Source organism: Rhopalosiphum padi, chromosome 4 (assembly GCF_020882245.1).
Source record: "Rhopalosiphum padi isolate XX-2018 chromosome 4, ASM2088224v1, whole genome shotgun sequence".
Taxonomy (NCBI): domain Eukaryota; kingdom Metazoa; phylum Arthropoda; class Insecta; order Hemiptera; family Aphididae; genus Rhopalosiphum; species Rhopalosiphum padi.
Window position 1 is genome coordinate 10966364 of NC_083600.1, and position 25196 is coordinate 10991559.

At 27.0% G+C, this 25196-nt stretch overlaps 1 pseudogene; it reads right to left on the bottom strand.

Moving 5' to 3' along the window:
• Positions 1-15362: 15362 nt before the first annotated feature.
• Positions 15363-23656, bottom strand: LOC132928717 (histidine-rich glycoprotein-like; annotated as a pseudogene).
• Positions 23657-25196: the final 1540 nt, after the last annotated feature.

Here is a 25196-nt window from a genome sequence, read left to right on the forward strand (position 1 = left end):
AAATATGCTAATACCTATGTCAAACAATTTAGTTTATTACATAGTGAAAAATTGGTTAACAAAATACTATTTATTTTTTAATGTTTAGTTGGTATTAAGTATGCGAAATAGGCTTCGCGAAATCATTAAGAAACTATTTCGATATTATTGAATAACGATTAATCGACATAATTGTAGTTGATTTATTGTCATGGCAACTATAATGGTTAAAAAAATTCGGCTGGTAAAAAAAAATTGTATTCAGTCTAATATTATCATCTAAGCAACAAGCCAACTCTCCGTCGGTTCTCAAATGAGGACGCCCACGCGATGTTCTTACATAATAATAATAATAATAATAAAAGAAATATAATTATGTCGAATAACCGGAATAACATACTTCTTATACCTAATTTTTATTATTAGTACCATATCTTTTACTACTTTTATTGTTGTTACATTATTCTTATTATTATCATTAAATCAATTGTAATCAATATTTTTATATCGGAAACAGTATATACTTTTGAGTTCTCACAATCATTGTAAATTATTGTAAATAATTATTGTTAAATAACAAAAAATTAATTAAATTTTAATAATATTACCATGGTTTTGATGACATGGCAGTAAAACTTTATTAAATAAAAAAATAATTAAAAATAATTCAATAAATCTTAATGTAGAAACTTGAAATATTACACTATTAATAAGATATATAACAGATATATGACATGTTTAATGTATTTTGATAAATTGTAAGTTATTTATACTTTATAGGTACTACGAATATATTCACACCATAATACAATACGTTAAGCTCCTTATATATAGTTGGATATCGTTTGATCATTGTGTTAAAAAATAATAATAATATATCTACTGATTATACAAATTATCTCTATGGTGTATATATGCACAGAATAATATGCCTTAATATACTTACATTTGTTAATAAAAATACATCTCTTAAACATTTTCTTGTTTTCAGAACTTGTATGAATGAAGTTAGATTAGTATACTATTGTACTAAATAAGCTAATAATTCCTAGTAATTATTTGATTTTAATTTTGGGTTGCATAAACATAAAAAATTACCCATTCACTGATTTCAAATCATTACAAAATAATGTGGACAATATAATTGATTGAGTTGCGAAAAAATAAACTGTAAATTATACTTCTCATTATAAATTAACGCTTTTTAAAATACTTTTCTTTCAAATTTTTCACACTGGTATTTTTGTTCTTTATACGTATTATTAAATGCTTATCCCTTAAGGTAATACGATAAAAATATAAATACGTAACTGGTTAGCCTTAGACCCTATTTATTTTTACAGTTACTGTCTTAACGGTTGTACCTATAAAGTATAATGTTTATACTATGTACTGTATAATATAATGCTATTATAATATAGGTATATTATATGAACAGTTGTCAGTAATAATGAATATAACATTTTATTTTTGTTTAAAAAATAAAATCTAAAAATCTAGAGTCATTATCACGTACTACCATCGATGATACACTTGATATATGTGTAGTATAACGTTAAAAGTCGTGCATGACGTATAGACATATGTTATTTGTCGCTCTCAAAATCATTGTTTGAGATGACCCTGAACTAAGAGAAATAAAATAACACAGTCATTATATAATTATTATAGTATATGTACGTACATATTATACGCGAAGTAAAAACACTTTAACAACGATTTTTCTTTTTTTCGTTGTAACGGGTAAAATGTCATCGTAAGGTCAAAAGATATTTTGTTGCAATTTGCACATCGAGTTTTATGATTGTATCTTAATTCTTAATCTACTCGAAGTCGTGCTTATCGAATAAACTGACTTAGGTGTACTAATTATTATTATATTAAACCACGATGTATCACGAATAACTCAGGAAATTAACATCGAAAATAGATGAATGTCATTATTATTTTTATGTTTATGTGTAAATTTAAGAACTTTTAGTTTCTAGATCTACACGGTGGTGATCAAGTGATCAAATATTATGTATTATGTATAATAATTTAGTGTAACTAGCATAAGTGCATATAATAACTACTAATAATATAATAGTAAAATTGTACTGTTCAATCATTTAAATAGTGGGATATAAGTTACTTAGCTACATTATTGTATTAAATACGGAATTTACAAGTACGACAAATATATAATATTTTTTTAAACTCAGTATATTAATTTTATTGATTATATTATACCATTTATAATTTTTATTGTTTAAATTTTTACAGTAGGTTAGTAAACCCACGTGGTACGTATATATAATTTAATTAATATTTGAATATTAAATACATATATCAGTTATACCCAAATACCCAATTATGAAATATTGTAGTGTTTCGGTATAAATTACACGTTTTTATGATTCCAATGAAATTTGCTTATAGACTAATATAATAATAGGCACCTTCAAACTTTATTATTTCACCTCCTATAGTCCTATAATTAATAATTGGATGATAGTATAAAATCATTACCCGTGTAGAGAAAATATATTGTGTATATGCGTTGACCTAGTGTAAAATGATAAGTTACCTGTTTAAAATAAAAATTTAAATCACAGACGCAATAAATGTTAGAAAACCTGTCTTTTAAAATCAATTCGGCGATGATTTAAATTATTAAAATATTTTGGTTATTATACATCCAATAAATAAGTCGTTGATATTGAATTTATTTTGAACCATTGCTAAACCATTAAAATTATTGTGTACTATATTGGACACGAAGCGGGTTTCCTTTCATTTGTTCATTGTGGTCGTTAAAGTAGGGCAGCTATTAAAATATCAAGCGTGTGCTGTAATATATGATTTCATTTTTTTGGATACCTTTAATAGATTACAAATCACATTTACAACTACAAAAAAAATAATTTAGTTATCATCAAATTTTAAAATTAGGCAAATCACTGTCATTAGTAAAAATTGGTTATTGATATACCGGTAGGTTATTCTTTATTGTATATAAGTACCTACATACATCGAGCAAGTTAAAAAGTAAAAATCGATGATAATAGATTAATTTAAATAAATTTAAATCACCTATTCAATATTATTAATATTTATAATAAGTTATTTTCTTTTTAAATATTATACCTACATGAATATGTAGTGTATTAAATAACACTAGTTAAATATAAATATACTTAAATCATAGCTTTATTTTCTAACTAAATGTATTGTGACTTTTATTTAAATTCTTATTAATGGAACTCGTGTTTTATTATAGGTAGCATGATAATTTGTATCGCTTACAAAAAAAACCTATAGTGTTTATTCTGTAAGATAATTTTTCTCAAAGATTGACTTGTAACTAATTTATCTTTCACATTTATTATGCGTTTAAAGATACTCGACTAAATTTTGGAATTTACATACGCTAATATTGAGGTACTATCTATTTAATAGTTTTTAAATTTCTAAATTTTATTATTTACTTATTTAGGTGATAACTTATTTTATATCCTATCATATAATAATTAGTATATTTATTTCTAAAATAAAGTTATTACTGTAGCTAATTATTTCTAAGGTAGTAAGGTAGGAACTACTACACATATGCTAAGTGTCTAAGTAGTAAGTACTAATACGTTTTAAAAATAAGTAATTTTTTAATAACAATAACTAATAAGTGTTTAGCTAAGACAATTCAGTATACGTTCAAACAAAAAATTTTGTTTACCTAAAAGCTATTATGTATTTGGTATATTATTAACTATCTAGATATTCATATATTTTATGAAAATCGACTATTTATTGTCGGTTAAATATATTACAAGAAGATCGGGAACTTTATTAAGTATAATATATTAGTGTTTACTAAAATAGATGAATAACTGTTGTAGGTATGATATAATTTATTCATTATTGCACTATTTTTTAAATGAAAAAAAATCAATTTTTTATTAAATATAGATAAACAGTGGTTGTTTTTTATTTTAAATCTTTATTCAGGGTCGTTATAGACACTGTAATCAAAAATACATACATATTAACACATGGTATAGTATGGTACATAATGTTATAGTACACAATGTCACGCACGATTTTCAACGGGTACTGCATGGAATCGTTTTTAGCAATTGCACGTGGAAGTGTTATTAAAACGAAACATGATCGCACAATATTATTATATTATGAACTGCGTTTACGTCATTTACGAAATCAATAAATAAGTGCATAACTGCATAAGTACTATTGTAATATTATTCACCAACGACTGAATAGAGAACAATGTTTGTTATTGACGTTATTGTCATGTACTAGCCGTGTCATAGAAAAAAGTATGACCTGCAGAAAGTTTGAAGTACCTAGCGGATAATGGATATAAACTATAAAGAGCATGAAATACAAAATGTGTATACCTACCTATAGATTAGAAATAATATTTAAATTTTAACAAAAATAAAATAGAAGTGTTCACGGAATTCTTATTATTTGCTACATTTAAACGTATTGTCAAGTTAAATAAACCAAATTTCGTCTACAGATCACAACCATAAGTACATACGATACACAACTACATAAATTACTAATGCCGAAGAGATTTTACTAAACAAAACGTTCTTTGCTGAGCATATCATAAGAACGCCTATTAAATCATGTATTAAGTCATCTGGCTTGCTTATAAAATGAGTTATGTATTCTAGATTCAGAATAAAAACAGATTGCGAAGTCTTTCAGCTGTTATAGTGTTATACATTTTGTTGGCATAGGGTACGGTACTAAAAATGTAATATTAGAAAACATTGACCACAAGTTGAACTAACATTTACCAAGGTCATATATTATATTTATAAACAGTATAGATGTTGAATTATTTTATAATATTTATTGGATTTATGCTAACTTTAGTGCATTTTGGTTAATGAAAGCTCGTAAAATTTTTTTCATCTTGGTTTAATAATTATTATAATTTTATTTATATTTTTTAATTTTCTTTAATATAATTAACTGTTATTTAAGTAACACTTGTACCGTTATATTACTTAATATAGGTACCGTAAATGTATTAAATTTTTACTGCAATAGCCAATTGAGCCAATGCGAAAGTACCTATATATTATTAATGCTCTTTAATTGAGTTTAATATAATATATTCCCACAGAACTATATAAAACACTATACTTTTGCTTGATCATAGTTTTTAGTTTTACGTTATCAATTTATTATAATATAGTAGGTAGGTAACAATATTTTGTTATTTTAAAATTTAAAGTTATTCTATATTAATTTTATCGATATTGATAAAATAATAAATAATTTTGTATTCATATGTAAAATATACATAAATTTAAATTAATTATTGTGTTGTTTATTATGCATTTATAATGAAAATATTCTTTATCTTTATGCACTTATATTTATTATTCCTCACAGGATAGATATACCATTGTAATTTTTAGCCAATGTTAAAATTAATTTAAATTATGTAAGAAATATAAGAACTAAATTTTTTATTATCAATAATATTAAAACATTTTAATCAATAAATGTGTTTTACGTACTAATATTATAAGTTAATAAACTGTATTGGTCTTTCAAACTTGCGGAGATCACATAGCAATTTAACCTAATCATCCTAACTAATTGTGCTACACACAATTTTTTTTTCTTTATTTGTTATATACAATCTATACTTGTACGGACGTACGGCACATTAAGTACATGAGATTAATGGTAATGTATATGCATATTAGTTACACAATTTTAAAATATTTTTTTTTATTATAATCACTAACATATTTTGATAGTTTTGGAACTTATTTTATAGAATAAAATAATCTTGCTTAGAAAGTTTATAGGTCATCTACTTTTACAGCTGAATAAATTCCCTGTCTACTCTTCGACACTCAAAAAGTCAAATAATTACACCAGACATAATAAGCTATCTACTGAATATTATGGTTTTACACTCATGTGTATTATGTTTGAGACCAATTCATAAATATAGGTTTTTTTTATTGTAAATATTAATGAAAATTCTATACGTCTATAGAAGACATAAAAGTTTTTGTATATTTGTAGGTTTGAAAAACGAATTATAAATTATAATATTAGACATAGTATTATTCTGTGTTATTATATAAACAAATTATCGAGCTTACATGTAATGTCCCGAACCTGTGTATAATATAATCACATGGGCTATTATTCGTAATTTCGGTTAAACAGTGATTATTTTTTCTCGGCAGAAGTATATGTTATTGTAATATTATGCCAACAGACCGTGTAGTGTATAGTGTTGTTATAGTCGTGCTAAACGTTATTTCATACAACTCGCGCACCCGCCCGGATGACCCGATTGCAGTTGTATGGCTGCGGCGCGCGCGATGATTGCCAATACGGCAGAGGAGGACCTCAAGCGGCCAAAAGCAATTGTTCTATCTACTGCTTACTAGAGAAGATCACGCAGACCACATAATTGTATAACACATAAAACATCGCACACGTAATAAAATAGGTACATTATCGAGAACCGACTAATTAATTCAGAAAAATGTGCATATTTTCGATTAATTACTCTATTTTTTTTTGCGTGGATGATACATACGAAGGACATGTAGTATAAGTTGCAGAGCCACACCACGGTACAGGCTGTACAGTAACAGTATAGTACAATTATAATATTATGTGTTTATATTTAGGTAAATAATAACGATATACTAATTTCGTCGTAACAATAATATGTGCGTTGCGCAAAATATAATTTCATTGGCGTGTAGTTTTATTGGCAACGGGACTAGTCGCCGTCGGTATAGTCTGTTAAGAAAAATGTTTCGAGTGGTGTGTTTTGGGTGTTTCTATTCCTGGACAAGCCTATTTTCGAAGGACGCGCCCTAATTTTTTCCGGGACAAACTATAATTATAATTGATGATTTTTAGTATGACTCACCTTTTCTTAGTTTTTTCGTGTGTCGATCGTTATACGTGAAAATTTTGTGTTTCTGCTCTTATACATTTATTGGTATTTAGTAATTTTGAATTCAATTTTTTGTATTCTTTAGCTTCATGCTGGTTTTTATATTTTACTGTTACCTTGGTGAATAAAATATACACCGTTGTCGAACAAAATTATTCTTCGTTATTCAATAACTTGTTTGTTTAACTACTATAGTGACTGCAATAACCTACCAGAATATGAAAAAAAAACATGCATTTTTATTTTATAATATTATCTAAACAATTAAACTAATATTATCAATATTTTCAATAAACTAATCAAGCATTAAAGTTCAAAACTTCAACGGGATAAAATCCGCAGTCTTAAAAATGTATATTTGTCCTAATATTTAAATATTTGATTCATTGAAATTTGAACGTATAGTTCAAGTGTTTATCATACACATTATTTGTATAAATGTATTCACTGAATAAATTATGAAGTTCCCATATATTAAATTTACATGTTGAATTAAAATAAAATATTAGTGTTTACCTACTGAATATATTATATTATAATAGTATCTGTAATATAATGTATGTGAGGAATAGTTGCACTCTGATGAAACTGATTGCGTTGTTCAGAAAAAAACTAAGAAGGAACTCACGAGTCCACGCTTGACATTGAATTTCGAAATAATAACAATGACTACATAAAAATTAATAATTTATTTTTTCTTGTTCAATAATCGGTAAATGTATTTAATAATAATACAATGTTCTATTTAAAAAACCTTTGTATGTGAACTAAAACTTATTTCTATATTCGTAGTATTGTAATATATGAGTTTATCATGATATGCGTTGGTATATTTAAATGTGCTTCGATTAAATTATTATCATCGTTATGTCATTTATATTGAGCATTGTCGGTAGCTAATTAGTAATTACATTTTATTTTTATTTCTACTCCAGAGATAATAATACTCATAATTTGTTAAACTTGTTGGGAGATACAATGTTTGATGTACCTAATTTTTATTCTAGAGCTTTTAAGTTTTGATACTTCCTGTTTACGTATTACTAATACCAATGCTAATACGTATATATAATACGTCATAGATATACTATGATATAGACGTTTGTCTATTACTCATTTTCTACATTACAAACAATAAAATATTATTACTATATAAAAGAAATACAGGTTTAACAACAAACTACTGTACACTACCCTCAGTATGCTCAGAAGCGATGTCTTCACTTTTCGTTCTGTCTGACGGCCGCCTAAATAGTAAAATGGCATTACGTGTGAGTATCCCGTGTACTATATGCATATAATATATGATATATACGGAGTGATCTATTTCACGTAAGGCACTTATTATTTCAGAAAACACTAACGTTTTTGAAAATATTTCTAATACATAGTTTAGGGCCATAACAAAACATTTTTGGATAAAAATTATAATTTTTTTATCGTTATCATTGTTTATGTTTTTATTACACACTGAATGACAATATACATTTTTAAATTTATTGTCCGAAGCAGAGTATTATTATTTTGGATAATTAGATAGATTATTTGTAAAATGTGTTCAAAGCATACATAAGAGGAGTAGTGGACTAATATTTTGTGGTTTTACACCACGCACCACCTATATCAAATCTTTAAATATTTATCTTCGTATATAACTAATTTAAAATTTCATTTTCATACATCAGAGTACTTTAAAAAATATTTTGCTTTAAAATAAGGAATTAAAAATCCATGTTGTCATAAAAATAGTAAAAATTTAAAAATAATAACGATAAGAATTATTAAAAAATATAATTTTATAGAAAAATGTTGTCCTTTTATAAATTTAGATTATCTATGTAAAAATATTTTTAACAGTGTTTATGATTATTGAAATAATGAGTATCGTACGTTATATATGTATCACCCGGTATATATATAGGTACCTACGTTTAACAAATTTAAAAAAAAAATCACAAAACAGAATGATGCACAATGGTCATTGGCCGCCACGGACGTTAAACGAAACACAAACAAAAACGCCAGTTAACGTCCATAAGTGAAAGTGAAAAACGTTGCAAAATCATGACCGTTCAGTAGGTGTGCATAACATCGAGTAATAAGTGTAATATGTACCTAATAAATACGATGTATGAATATGCCTAATGTATATATGTACAGTAGTGTGAAAAAGAATAATTTCCAGGACATACAATCGAGGATAGGTTTATAGCCTATATCATCATGCGTAGTACATTTTATGAAGAAGTTGTATTGTCATCGTTGATCGTTTACGAGTAAAAAAACTTGGGTTGATCATAAATTATTTCAAACTTCAATAGGTAACAAATGAATACGTGTAGCAAAAGTGTAGCTCAATTGTACTTGAGAATCAAGTGTGAATTGATCGATGATTATTATTTATTAGATACCTACCATCAATCATCCAGACGATTAAAATTTAAAAATTAATAGATTAAAGAAAACACATTGGTTTGAGTTTTGAGTATATAATCATAGGCGGAACCAAGGAGTGTGCAGGGTATGCGGTGGCACCCCTTAAACAAAAAAGTTCTTTAAATATTATGCTTTTAGATTCTTAGCGGAGCGAGTCATTGTGTATAATAACTATAATATATAATACTGATAACCTGAAAATTTGTTATGTTTTTAATAATTTTATTTTGAAACATTTTATTAAATGCAATACATAGTATAGTATATTATAACAATATTTTTTTTTTGGGAGGGGAAGGGGTTATGATTTTCAGAAAGATTTACCTCCTGAATATGAAGGCTACCTCCGCTTATATATTTAATAATTATAATGATTAATTATTATTTATTATTGAGTGTACGACTTATTAGTGTAATTACCTACATTGGCGAGAAATGTATTAATATTCACTAAAAATTTAATTTGAATAATAAACATTATATTTATTTTATGAAGCTAGTGAGACGTGTCGCTAGTTTGCTACCTCGTGTATTATTATTATTATTATTATTATGTATTATGTTTATTCTAAGTCTGGTCAACAAAGAGTTAATTCGCAAAGGAAGGATTGCCGTGAAAATTTTGGGATGGGTCTTGTAAAATTCATATGAATTTCTTGCTAATTAGGTAGTTGTATAATATTTGTATGGGTTTTATATGGAAGGAGCGGATTTTCAAAATGTATGTTCTAAATAATATTGTTGTAACATATTTTTGACCACGTGTGGATTGTAAAACTAACGGTTGCATGCGAAAATTATCAATAATTACATATTAGTATTATCCCAAATGTTGAAACACTTTTATTATGATTTCAATTTGTTCTGTTTAAATAGGTAATCAATAGAAATAATAGCATTGTGATGATAATATTTATAATTTAATTTAATTTATAATAAAAAAAAAAAATAGAACTGTATGCGTGTTACTACATTTTAATATTAGTAGATACTAAAACTAAATACTAATCAACAATAATTACATAAAATCTCAGTAGTTTAAATCTCGGAACAAATATTATATAATATTTATATTAAAGTGTAAAGAAAATTTAACTAGGGTTAATTTTTTTTTAATTATGAGAATTTGATTTATCAAGCTCGATGTATAATAATTCTACTTATATAAAGTACAATTAAAATAAAACATGTAGGTAGGTGCCTATACCGTTTTGAAAATTTGATTTTATGTTCGTATATAATATGATACCCATTTCATCAGTAGCACACTTCTTTAGACGGATAGATATGTGTTGTCGATAAATTGCACTATCTCTAACCTTGAATTCGTCACGAATTGTTGGACTTACATACAATTTTCCTATCTATATAGCGTCTCTTAAAGTGAAAACAATATTTACCTTCTAAAATGTTCGATATTATTACAATCATAATAATTGATAAGATAGCAATATATAGTATATAGTATACGTACTATTGTTGAAATTTAAAAAGTCCAAATATTGTTGAACAAATTATTTCTAAACAAAAAAGTATAAAATAAAAATATAAATACATTAAAGAAAGTAAAGAAAAAACAATAGTTTATAAAATCATAACTGGTTATTTACTTATTTTCTATATGTATTTATTTACTAATTGAAATTTTATGAAACATGTAACTGATGCAACATGAGAGCTTAATTTTATAATTTCGAATATTTTAACTTCATGCATATGAAACTAGAAAATAAAAATAATAATGCGATACTATAAACATGTATTATAGCAATTAATGAAATATCACACTAAAATGTCATACAATTTATCTTCTGTTATGTGGAATAATAATAATTGACGAATTTCGTGGGTACTCCAGTTTACATAAATTATTTTGTTGTGATTATGTCATATTATATTTTCAATGTAATGATTTGTGAACCAATACATGCGTGTGAGGGTCTGCATGGGACATTTTAAGTCAGTAGAGCAGAGGTTCCCAACCTTTTTTGACTCGCGGCACCCTTGGACATTTTCTAAAAATCCGGAGGCACCCTATGCTCTATGGCCTATATTCTAATATTCTATAGACTACTTCGGTTCTATTTATTAATGCATAAGTATAATCAAAAGTAGTAAGGTGTAGGTGCATACTATATACATATTACATTTAATAAATAAATTATTACATTGTATTTATTTTTATTTTTAATTATTATTTATCTTTATTTATTATTTAATTTACAATATTAATTTAAAATTAGGGAACTTATTTATTTATATATTATTAGAAATAATGTGACACTTGGGCTTGTTTTTTTTTACATAAATCTTTTATTTGTGGTCGAATAGTTGAAAGACATACTCTCATTTCTTCTTCAATGAACTCCATTTTCATTCGTTTATTTGATTTTATGTTAACAAGAGTGGAAAATCCTTGTTCACATAAATATGATGTACAAAACTGCAGTAATATTTTTAGAGCTTTTTTGCCAATTTCAGCGTGAATTTTTTAAAAGAGTTCGATTGTTTCGTATTTCAGCGAGCTCTTCTTCTTCTTCAAAGCTAAATTCAGTTAAACATATATTTTTATCAAATGGATCATTTATCCAATCACACTCGGAAATATGTAAATAAATACTCGGAGACATGTTTTACAAAAATTAAGATAAGATAAAAGCACAAGATATCGAAGCTATAGCAATCAAACTGGTATATGAACATTAAAATAGATTGAACATCGTAATATTTCTACAAAATATATGAAACACGATAGGTTTTATATTATTATAGTCCGTTTTATTACTCACAGTGCTATATTTTTAATGAAATTGTTTTTTCTAAAAAAATATTTCAAATAATTTCGCGGCACCCTAAAAAGATTTCGCGGCACCCTGGTTGGGAATCTCTGCAGTAGAGCATATAGACGACCTAATTTACTATGTCTATATGTTACATTATGTACATTGTATAACGTATATTTTTCAACTCCGTGCATGTTCATGACAGAAAATCGAATTTCGTTGGTAGATTAAATTTGAACTTCAAAGTAATGATTTTATCAATTCTTCAGGTATTCTCAAAAGAAACTAACACATTTTAATGAAATATATATAAATTACTAACGAAAAAATCATATCAAAATTTTGTAAAATGTAATTATTTTTTTTTTTTAATAAAATCTTTTGCTAATATAATTTTAGGAGTAAACTTAAAAATGACAATATATATATAATAATAATTAACATGTTTAACGATATAAAAAGTGAACAATCAAGTTAAAGGTCACTAAATGTGACTCTATACAGATACTTCAACTCTTTAGACTTTAGCATATACTATTAACTTATATAAACTCAATTGGGTATTTATTAAGGATTCGGATAAAGTCGGCAAATCCACAAGAGAGGCCTCGTACAAAATGTATCAGTAATATACACCAAAATCACTTGCTTCACTCGCAATAAATAATAATTAATAACCAACCAATGTTAATTTTATTGTAACGAATCATCTTAATAAATAAAAAAAATTACACAATTTTTACAAATAAAAAAAATTATTAATAGGTAGGTATATAAAATAAAATTATAAAATTATGGTTGAGAACCTCTGCGAATTTTAGCCTTGGAAACGTTGATAAGATCGTTCATATCAAGGAGTTATGTTGCTTCATACTCCACAGAAAGCTAAATTTATTGTAAAAGCGGTATCCGATAAATCATAATTTGAGTAGTAAATTCTTTATAATTATAATACTTAACAACATAATCAATGATAATATTATAATGTAATGTTATCTGTATGGATGCTATGATAAACAATAAATATTTTATATCACAGTGCGTCAGTGCCGTTGATTAAGTAATGAAAAGATTGTTTTTATACGTCATGTGAGTCTTATCGTGACGTTGATTTGGAGTCAAATAATTAAAATAACAGATAGTCGCTAACTTACAAATGACTATATTATAGTAAATTTACTGGTGATGGTTATTTTAGTTTTCGCAAAAACAAAGTTCTTGGTATTAGTGTATTTTTATTTTTATTGAGTGGGAAAACCTAAAATGGTATATCAATAGGTACAAATAGTAATAAGTTGTAATAAATAGATACCTACATTATACTATATAATTTTACAAGAAAAGTGAGAACCTCGTGCAACAAAATTGATTATAATAAAAATATAAAATCCTACATTCGTACATAGAGATTAGTACGCAGTAGCATCGATTAAAATAAATTATAAATAATATTATTTGTGATCAATGGTCATTGGTATAGTGGGTAAAACGTACCTATATATTCTTTAGATTTACATAAAAAGTATTTATTCAATCATTTGAATTTTTTACTTTGTTTAATTATAACATTTTCTACTTTTGATTTTTTGAAATTTTTATTTATATATTTAAATTATTTTATTATTAAAACAATGGTAAATTATATTCCATTTTGCAATATATTTTTTTCTACAATTTAGAGCAGGCCCTGTCAGCATTTACCGACTAAACTACCGTTAAATCCGTTACTATATAAAATTATATTATGCGTTTCGTTATATATAGAATATTTACGTTTACTTCGAATATATATAAAAAAAATATTATTACAAAAACTAACAATTTTAAAACGGCTGAAAATATTATTATGTTAGCACATTTTTATTAATAACATCATTAATTTATGTATGTACGACGATACCGTATATAATATATTTTATTACCTACTGAATAAGCTCTATTTTATATTTTTAGTCGTCTAATAAAAGAAAATAATACATATTAATGTTTAGGTATATATTATTATCATGTGAAGTTTTAAGATCTTATCATTGAACCACGCATAAACCGTGTTCACTCCTATCAACATTTTGTTTTGTTGTTAATCAAAGAGTTGATCTGTAAAGGGTGATTTTAATGAGTAAGGATAAATTCTATTCATATGACTAACACAAGTGCTAGGCATTAATGCTGAAAACGCTAAGATTTACGACGTACAATATAATATATCATGTTATCCTTATGAAGTATTATAATCATGTATTCAGTGGATCCTAGTGTTTTCCCATAAAGCAAACATTAACAAATTACGGAGACCCATCGTGTTTGTGAATTATTATTATGTTTTTAAATGAAACTTAACAGAGTAAAACCGATTTCAAAAATAATTTATGATGAAATATTTAATTAAAAACAATAGAAAAAGTGTAAATAGAATTACAGTTATTTAAGATTTTACTATTTATTATTATAAACTGTAGATAATGATATAATATACGACTGGTATTTCAGTTTAAATTTTTTTTTGAAAATAAAACTAAAAAATATGACTTTACCTATATCTTATAATACATAGATGGTACTTATTATTTTTGAGAAGAAAATATTAATATAATATATTATTTCTTGATAAAATATAAAAATTGTTTTTTCCATACTGCACATAATATTTTGTCCGCTTACATAAATTACTACGTCGTAAAATCGAGCCCACGCGTTTACATCAAGGATAGGTATAGTAATATTATACGAGTAGGTATACACATAATATATTATAAAACGAGAAAATAATAAATATAGAACGCGTGGTGTGCCTACTTATTTGTCGTGGAAAGAAATTATAAATTTGAATAACTGAATGTTTGGAAGAAACTATACCTATTATAAGAACCGGAAGTGCATTGAAATCAAGTAAGGGATCTTGACATCTTATACACATATCATTATAAATATAATAGCGCCTATAGCAACCTATAGTGGAGCACTTCTGCGCGATAAAATAAATGCGTTACTTGGAAAACGTTGATAAGCATGTATGTGTTTGAGATAAGTATGATTCATATAATGTAAAATACGAGAGTTTCATGTTTTGCACTATTAATACGTAGTAGCCCTTTTCGCACATCAGCAGGCTCTAAAGTCTGAATACTAATTTATTATTTTTGAAGATTTAACACAAGGAATATAATACCATGTTTGCGATTTCGGAGTAGAAAACTAATTGAAAACAATTTTATAACAGTAACAATTTCATTTTAATATTATAAAATACTAGTTAACGATAACAACAAATTTCGATTAGGGCTTAGATGAAAGGTGAGTCCCGTTACGCAATCTTGCACGCAGATCGCTCAAAACTGTTGACGTCCACCGCGGCGGTGATGGCGGTGATGGTGATGACCATGGTGGTGATGGACTTGGGGGTGATGAGCGTGGTTTTCGTAGTGGACGTGCGCGTTGAACCCGTTGTGCTTGTCAGCCGTATACGTCACTTTTCGGATACGACCGTCGGGCTCGACCAGGCTATAGCCGCCGTGCACTACGTCCCCGTCCCGTTCCTCCCACTGGTGTTTGTCGTCCTTCGTGTGTGGGTCTTTGACGCCGTACTTGAACGTGTACTTGGGCGGAGACTACAGAAACGACGAATATCCGATTAGAAATACACATATTTTTCTATATAAGCGAGCGAGCTGTCGAAGTGGTGTGACGAAAAAACTTTGTATAGTTGTAGTCGACCGAAGTACCCCCTTAAACAGTGAGCGGCTTTCAGCGACTAACTTGTCTAGAAAATTCTTAGTACACACCACAGCAAAAGGTTTGATTTATGGACAAAATTATTTTTGAGAGATTTTAATGTTTTATACCGTTGTCTATTCTTATACCATCCTATTACGATCCTACTAACGTCGAAAACTTTTGTGTTTATAATGCAATGAATTCCTGTTTAAAATGTACCCTGCAGATTCTCTACGATTTAGTGTTTTACTTTGGACCAGAGTCTGAGCCCTGAGGTACCAGAGAATATTGACCCGGTAAGACTTAAAGTATAAATAATGACGTGAATAAGTAATAAGTGTCATGTTATAAATCGATCATCGGTCGAATTAAAACCTAGAGATAATAATATATTATGTATACTTTTCCGATAATATTATTATTTTAAATGCTATCAGATTACTATGTAACTGCTATAATAATATCACCGTTTGAGTACACAAACAATAACCCTCGTTAATTGTATGCACACGATGTTATACGTACGTAATAGTCGTGTCCGTGGTGTTCGGTGTGATGGAATATCGGGTGGTAATAAGCGTACGATGTGGCATCGTGGTGTACGGCCGCCGTCAATGTCATCAGCGCGCTCAGGGCGATCACAGCAACCTAGAAAATTGCAGGCAAATCAGACATTTTGCGATTGAAATTCGCACGCTTTCGCGGAGGAGATGACGTGTATCGTGCATTTCTCGTACATATCGTTTGTTTTTATTACCGTCCGTAATGATATATTATAATATGAGACGATATTTTGCGTAACTACCTAATCGATGCTAAAACTTGGAGAAATTTCAATGGAAAATATATTTTACTCCTTATGCACAGTCAACCGAATTCACACGAGCGCGCGTTAAACAATAATAAGACATCGTATGAGATTGATTATATTGATTAAAATTATGTTGATGAGATTTTGACTTAAATATCTTAGTAAAAATGTTCACGTGATACGTTACACACGAATACATTAATTACAAAATTATTCTCAGTTTTGAAAAATATTCTATTCTTTTGCCAAATGTTTATGAAAACAGCAACAACAAAAATGTTTTACTTTTTAATAGGTCCTAAATATGTTCGTATAATTTGATACTAAATTAGAATCAATAACAACTATGAAACTGTTGTTAAAAATGAATACATCGATAGAAATAATAATATCACTGTGATGTTGAAAATGTCAACTATATTAACATAATCGTTATTATATCATGTGCATTTATAATAAATATTTTATTTACTTACCTGTAACATATAAGCCATCGATAATGAGTTCGTAATGTTCTTATACCAAACTGATTGAGAGATATTGATTGAAATAACTATTGTTGTTTATTCATCAAACACACAAAAACAACTGATACTACTTCGCTGAAATAATTAGTATTTATAGTTTATGATTTTATGCAAGTATGCAACGGCCAACACCACCCAAGAGTTAAATATGTCGAAATATCTGATTACCCGATTCATGTTTTATAGGGCCGTAATTTTGTATTGGTTCTGCGGTGGGTGCATTTACGGTTCATCAGTTAACTCAAACAAAAAATGGATTATAATTAGGAACACATTTTAGTAAGGCCGTTAGTGGTTACTTATTGAGTATTTAACATTTGCGTATGAGTGGTAAAAACGATTGTGTTTACATATTATGCAATATTAACATATAATAATGTAAACAAATTAGATAGGAAAAAATTACAGAAGCAAAAAAGAAAAGAAAATGTGATAATGATTGTTGATAACAATATTTGAAATATTAACAATATTAAAAGATAATAAAATAAAATTTAGTAATCATATATTAATCAATAACAATATTGTATTTTTAGTTTAACTTATAACATGTGTCGTACTCCCGTACCTAATGCTTGTCAGTTTTAGATTTTCCATTTTCATAATATGATAAAACAATTATAAATATCAGATATAATAATATATTATTTAGATAAAACAATTATTTATTAAAAATCATAGAATAAAAAAAAATGTCGATAATATTATAAATCATGATTTATATTATAGATTTGTACTAAACCATTAAAAGTGAAATTCTTATTTTTATAAAACAATTACATGTATAGTGTTTTTAATAATACATGATTGTTTGACGTTTGTTATCTATTTGATTATTCCATATTTCCATGTATTCATTATATTCTTTTAGAGCCTAACTTCAGTGATCTGATCCAGAATAGAAGTTTTGATGAACTATTATGAAAACTTGAACTTAATTCAAATTTAAAATTTCAGATTTATTGTAACAGAGAATCAATAATTTCAATAGAATGACTAAATATAAGGTAAAGTAAATTATTTTAACTTTTTTTTTAACATTTATTAGAAAAATACAATCTTTAAAATGTATTATTTAGTGTATGCATATGTTAGTTAGTTATTCAAATTGTAGACTTGGAATAAAAGATTAAAGTGATTACCGAGTACTTAGCAGTAATATTTTTGACGTCATATATAAATTAAGCATAATAAGAATATTATGGCTTTAGAAGGATTTTATATAGTAAGAACTAGTAATTTATAGTTTAGGTTAAGTTTGGAATGCTATACTTAAAGGGGGTAAAAAGTCTTACAATTGGAGTTTACAATAACCATTTTCTTTAAAATATACTCCATTATGGTTAAATGATTGGGTAATGAAGATCAAATTATTTTCCAGAAAAATTGGATAAATTATACCTAGTTTAAAACTAAACGTAATACTATTGATAATAATATTATTATGATAGATTATAATATAATTATTGTTATAAATTATAATACATTTTTAATTATTTATTTTAATTTTTAAAATGTGTAATTAAAATAATTTTAAATTCGCAATCGAATTTTGGATAAGTAGGTTATGAGTTATAATTTATAAGTATTTAAAGTTTAGGTAAGCGGAGTAGTAGACCAATATTTTGTAGGAAACCTGTATTTCTCCACTCCGCTCACCTAAACTTAAAATTCTTATAAAGTTCTAACTCATAAGATACTCGTCTGAAAGTTAGGTATTTTTATAAATCAAAATACTTCCAAAAATATTCTGCTTCATAATATGAAATTAAAAATGTACACTGTTATTTAAAAAAGTAAAAACTATAATAACGATAAAATATATAAAATTAAATTTTTTTAAATGTTATTTAATCTCGACTAGAAAGTATGTAAAAAATACTATTTTCAAAAACATTAATATATTTTGAAATAATAAGACGTGTTGTTTGATTAAATAATCACCCTGTAAAGTATATGATAGACGAAATCGCACTTTGTGCGATAATAGCTTGGATAGGAGATAAGTTTGAAAGTTTAGAACCTATATCCTAGTAACAAAATCGTAAGTATTATTTTTTATTATGAAAATATAATTAAAATTTGCTAATCATGATATGTATATATATAGTATAGGTATACTTGCTGTTTTCACTTACTCCACAAATGTATAGTCCATAGTGTTTTTACCGATATATATGACCAATAAATTACAATATATACATATATAGCTATATTATTATTGTCATTATTAAGGCGGGATATTAATTCGTATATATTGTTAATATACAATAATATCCAGAGCGACGGTAGTGGCGCGAAATTAAGTAAAAAAAAAATAGTGGAGTAGCCACTAACGTATAATAACAGGAGCTAGAGTTGTACCATTAAAAACCGTCCTAATTTATGTAAATCGTTGCTGAACATATAAAGTCGTATAAGGTATCAATCGATCATTATATTATCTACACCACTACTGTCATCGCTTCTTGCAAATTTACCTATCAAACGAAAATGGACCTGTGGCCATGCCATTGGTAATTTTTATAATCATACATTCATACGATCATATACGAGATATAACTATAAATATAAACAAAAATAAATAACTGATACCTATTATTGAATATTAAAATCACTAGTCTATTATTGGGTATTAAAGTCACTAGTCCAGGCATGACCAACCCGCGGAAGTATTCCAACCGACCCGCGACTATTTTATAAAAATTAGAAATTTGTAGGGATAAAAAAAATAAAAATTATAATTTATAAAAAACTTTATTTTAATAAGCTTTTAAGAATTACAAAATATTTAACAATTTTTAATTTACTATAGAGCCGCAATCATGACGAGAATAATTAAAATAGACGTTATATTTAAAAACAGTAAATTAACGAAAATACGTTAATTTATTATAATAATTATGCATGTGCATAATTTGGTATTATGTCTCGATCGGCAACAAATATCTTTGAATCATATTTCATTCAAAAGTGCGATAGATGTAGACGTGAACTGCGATCATTGTTTGTTATAGCCAGGTCAAAATAGGTGTTGTGTGTAAAGTGAGGAATGGGGATAAGAAAAAAGATGGAAAATGGAAAATTAAGTGTATAATATCAGATTGTATTGGATTACAATACTATAATTAATATGAATTACACTTGTCACTCGTAATGGTCGGTGCAGGTTGTCGTCTCAGATCTAGTTATAGTTGTAGAACATCCTAGGACATAACCAATATAAATAATAAAAAAATTGTTTTTATGTTCTATTTTTATTTAACTATTTAAGTGTTTATTTATTTGATTATTTTGATTTACCAATCATAAAACTAGACTTTTCGACTATAAATCTTTTATAAGACCGTTTGAAATGTATTATTTTATTCTTTGTTTAATTATCTATGTATGTTTATTAGTGTTGTAATTAAATTGTTTACTTAATCTTACTCTTAATTTTGTACTGAATTCAAACGTATATAACCCTCCAAAACAAGCTTTATTCTTAAAAGGGAGTAGCCAACATATACTTTGTATATTTTTATTTATATTGTAAAATTGTATTGTCTCGCTAAATAAATTATTATTATTATTATTTATTACAAATTTATATAATAAATCATATACCTTGGGGCCTAAAAGTGTTAACGATGACTGTCAAGTACTCGGTATCGTAAAGATAACTGATAAATGTAAGACTATATTTACCTTGATACACGCAACATAATAACTAATAGTAATAAATAATAACTTAGGTATTATAAACGAGTAGATGCGACTATAGTAAGTGTAGGCAGTCGATGTTATGACTGTTATGTATACAATTGAGTACATTGGAACTATCGAACTATATACTATTTTATTGATAAATATTACTTAATACATATAAATACTATATTATTTGTATAACTTAAGACAATATTCTAATAAATTGTTCTTTAAGTATAGGTACTAAGAATATTACATATACAACCATAGTGCCGGATAACGCGATAACCCTTTGATGAGCTTTTATTGTATACCTAAGGCAAGTATAATTTCTTTTAATTTTACGGCATCATTCTTATATTAAATTGAATAGAAATGAAAACATTATTATAAATAATATTATATAATAAATATTATTAAAAATGTTCTACAAAAGTTTAAATATTATTATGAAACTCGAGCTTCATTTTAAATTGTTAGTCATTATAATAATATTGCAATATTTAATTATTTTTAATTATTTATAAATACCTAGGTAATTATACGTAACGCAACACTTGTTTGCGACATGGTGATTGAAACTAAAAAAAAATTACACTCACTCTGCTTTTAACAGCAATAAAGATAGGCACATAGCTAATTTAAACCAAACCATTGGCTGTTGTCTAATTATAATTTATTTTCATATCGAGGGTTTCAAAATTAATGGTGTACAATCAGATATATATCGTACCTTATGTATTCGTTTTAGGATTTACTTAAATATTTCAAACATATTTAATGCGGGCAAGAACGCATTGTGATGGCTTACACCCATTGTGATCAATTAACTGAATTTTCGTACGTAAATTTTACATTCTAGGAGTTCTTATAAATTTTTCGAGTACCCGTAATTTCAAAGTTATATAGGCAATATATAATCGTCTACGTATAAAAGAATTAAAGAAGACTAGGTAGCTATTTAAATACGTACATAAAATACATTTATAAGCTCAGAAATGGAATATTGTACAATTCGGCCAGGTAAACATTATATAATGTAATACATATATAGTGATTGTGTATTGTAATAAATCAGTTTGTAAAATTGGATTATTATATTTTACTCTTTACTTACTGCAGCAGTAATTTAGTACCTACTTAGCACTTGCCAATAGGTATATATTATTGGATTCGTATGTACGGTGATTTAAACCGTTTAGTATTGTCTACTCCGGAAAAAACATAACATATCTTAAAATTTAAATTACGTAACACCACTCATTCAGTAACAAAAATAATCTTTAATGATATAAACAAATCGTTGACACAAAACAAAATAAAAATCAATAATATATAAACAATTGCAGCAATATACGATTACAATGCATATACCATATTATTATTATTATATTATGATTAATCTCGCAATGTCTAGCTTTAGATATTTTTATGTCTTATCGTTCGAATAAAATCATTCCTCTTCGTGGTGTCCGTAGTGTTGCGGGTGGTGGGCGTGGTGGACATGGTGGACGTGCGCGTTGAATCCGTTATGCTTGTCTGCTGTGTAAGTCACCTTGCGGACTCGACCGTCTGGTTCCACCACGCTGTATTCACCGTGCACCACGTCACCTTCGCGGTGCTCCGACTGGTGTTTGTGGTCGCCGGTGTGCGGGTCTTTGACACCGTACTTGTATGAGTAATGAGGCGGTGCCTGCAAGTGCATACAAAGTTCGTATAATTTTTTTTTCGTTGAAAATCGATATCATATTATAGATCGCGATGACGGCAATTTAAGATTAAGAGGACGGGATTCCCGAGTTTGGTGTATTCGTCTTACAAACGCAGATGTATAATATGTAAAATTTGTGGTCAAAAGAATCAATGTTGTGTTATTAGTAAGTTAAACAATAAATTACATAATAAGTTTAACTATTATAAAATTTAAAAGTAATAATATTATCTTCAATTGTTGGTTTTTTTTAAATATAGTAATTTTAAGCAAGTTACGAGCATATTTAAATTAATATTTTACATATACTTATACATAATAGCTGTTTTTAAACTGACCACCGATAATATTAAGGATATATTAACAGTATAATGCTCTTACGTAATGGTCGTGTCCGTCGTGATGAGTGTTTTCGAATTTCGGATGGTAAAAGGCGTAAGATGTAGCGTCATGTTCAGCAAAAGTAATGGCTACTAAAGTGGTCAATACGAGTACAGCGATCTGCAATTTAAATACATTTAATTTAAAAAATATACAATATAAATATCAGACATTTGTTAGTGTTTAATAATAATACAATTTGGTTTATCAATATCTATTTAATTTTGTATTATTTATTATAAGTATATCGACTATTTATAAGTAATTTAATACATATAAATGCAATATAAATTTAAAAATATACGAGTATACTTTTACTAAAAATGTTTTATATAAATAAAAAAATATTAAACTAATAGGTATACATTTAAATGCGTAAATTAATAAACCAATAGTTAACCGTACAACATAAACAAGAACTATTGTCTATCCAGAGACCAAAATACATAATAATATAGTTACTATAATACTATAATAGGTATATTCAATATAAATATTGTAGGTAGTACACTTACTTGTAACATAATCTTCACCATCTTGTTTTTACGATGATTACAATACTTTTATAGTTGATTCCCGAACGATACACGATGAATAGTGTACAATAATAGTAAGTTGATAATACTTAGAACGATCGATGTGAACTGATGAATACTCACCACTGTAGACAAGTATTTATACTAAAATTCAAACCATTTGAAATGATGAAATAATACAACTAGTGTACGAGTTAGGTATCTAAATTGTTCCATAAGCTAGTTTAATGTGTTTTGCTAACCTCTGCGGTAAGTAAATTTCCGCTTCAACAAGTTTGGTTAGACACAAATGTTTTATGAGTAAACATTGTTAATTATTTTTAATATTATCGTCGGTGGCGCTAAGGCGTAAGAGGTCAACCGCGGTTATTAACTACACCAACATACCACAGTGTTGGTAATTTACGCATTGCGTCTGCTTAGATTTTTGTGATATTCCGTTTTATCTATCAGTATATGTAGGACATATATTTTACGGTCTCTGAAGATCCACGAGACCAAAACCATTCAGACGCGTCCTACAGACGTATAATTTGGTCATCTGATTCGGAGTCCTGAGACGGTTTCTGAGTCTCTGTAACAGCTTTAAATCCAGTTATTACGTGGTATTGTCTACAGTGGTTTCGAATATTCTCGACATTTAAATTTGTAAATTGTTTGTGATTTTTTGTTAGCTATTAATTATATTTGTCATATAAGTATAGGTACTTTGTTTTTACTAACCTAATAAATAATAATAATACAGAAACAAATATATTATGCAATATTTAATACTAATTGTTATAACTTATAAGTATATATTGTTGATATTTTATAATGAATGGACTGAAATAAAATCTCCTAAATGAAAAAAGCGCGTAAACTTTACCTGCCAAACATTTCATCAAAAACTAAATCAACAAAAAATAACAGTTCTCAGTTTGTAACTGAAAATTGTTTCATTCAATTAGTAACAAATGACAACGATATCGAAATGGAAACATACACTACAGACGAAGCAAATGAAAAGCCGCAAACGCCAACACCAATTTTTATCAAGACCATAATTAAAGATTTCTTATTACTTACTGAGGAATAAAATCAATTATTAAACCTGATACTGAATTTTCGTACAAAAGTACAGCAAAATACATTAAAAAAAGAACTTACTCGTCAGATCTGTAATAAATTAATCAATTATTTAAAAGAAAAAAAATCTGAATTCTTCACCTACCAACTCAAAACCATATCGGATGATAATTAGGAATCTACATTCAAGTACATCAATAATCGAATATATAAAAGACAAATTAGAACATAAAAGATTTTTAACTAGAACTATCACGCTCTACACAGGCTAACTAAAACAAAGATCCCACTATGGTTCTATGTTTTATTGGCATAGAACTTAATAAAAATAATAAAGAAATCTTATCGCTAAAATCGTCATGTTATACCAAGATTAGAGTTTAAGAACCGAAAATCAATAAAAAAAATTCCTCAATGTATAAACGGTTTAGGATTATGAACACACATGGTCTTATTACCATAGCAGACCATGCTGTGTCAAATGTGGAAAATATTTAAATATCACAGTTCCACCTCTTTACGAAAAATGTCGAACTTCCAGCCAAATGCGGTCATTACGGAAACAACCACACAGCAAACTATCGTGGATGTACGGTCTTTAAAAA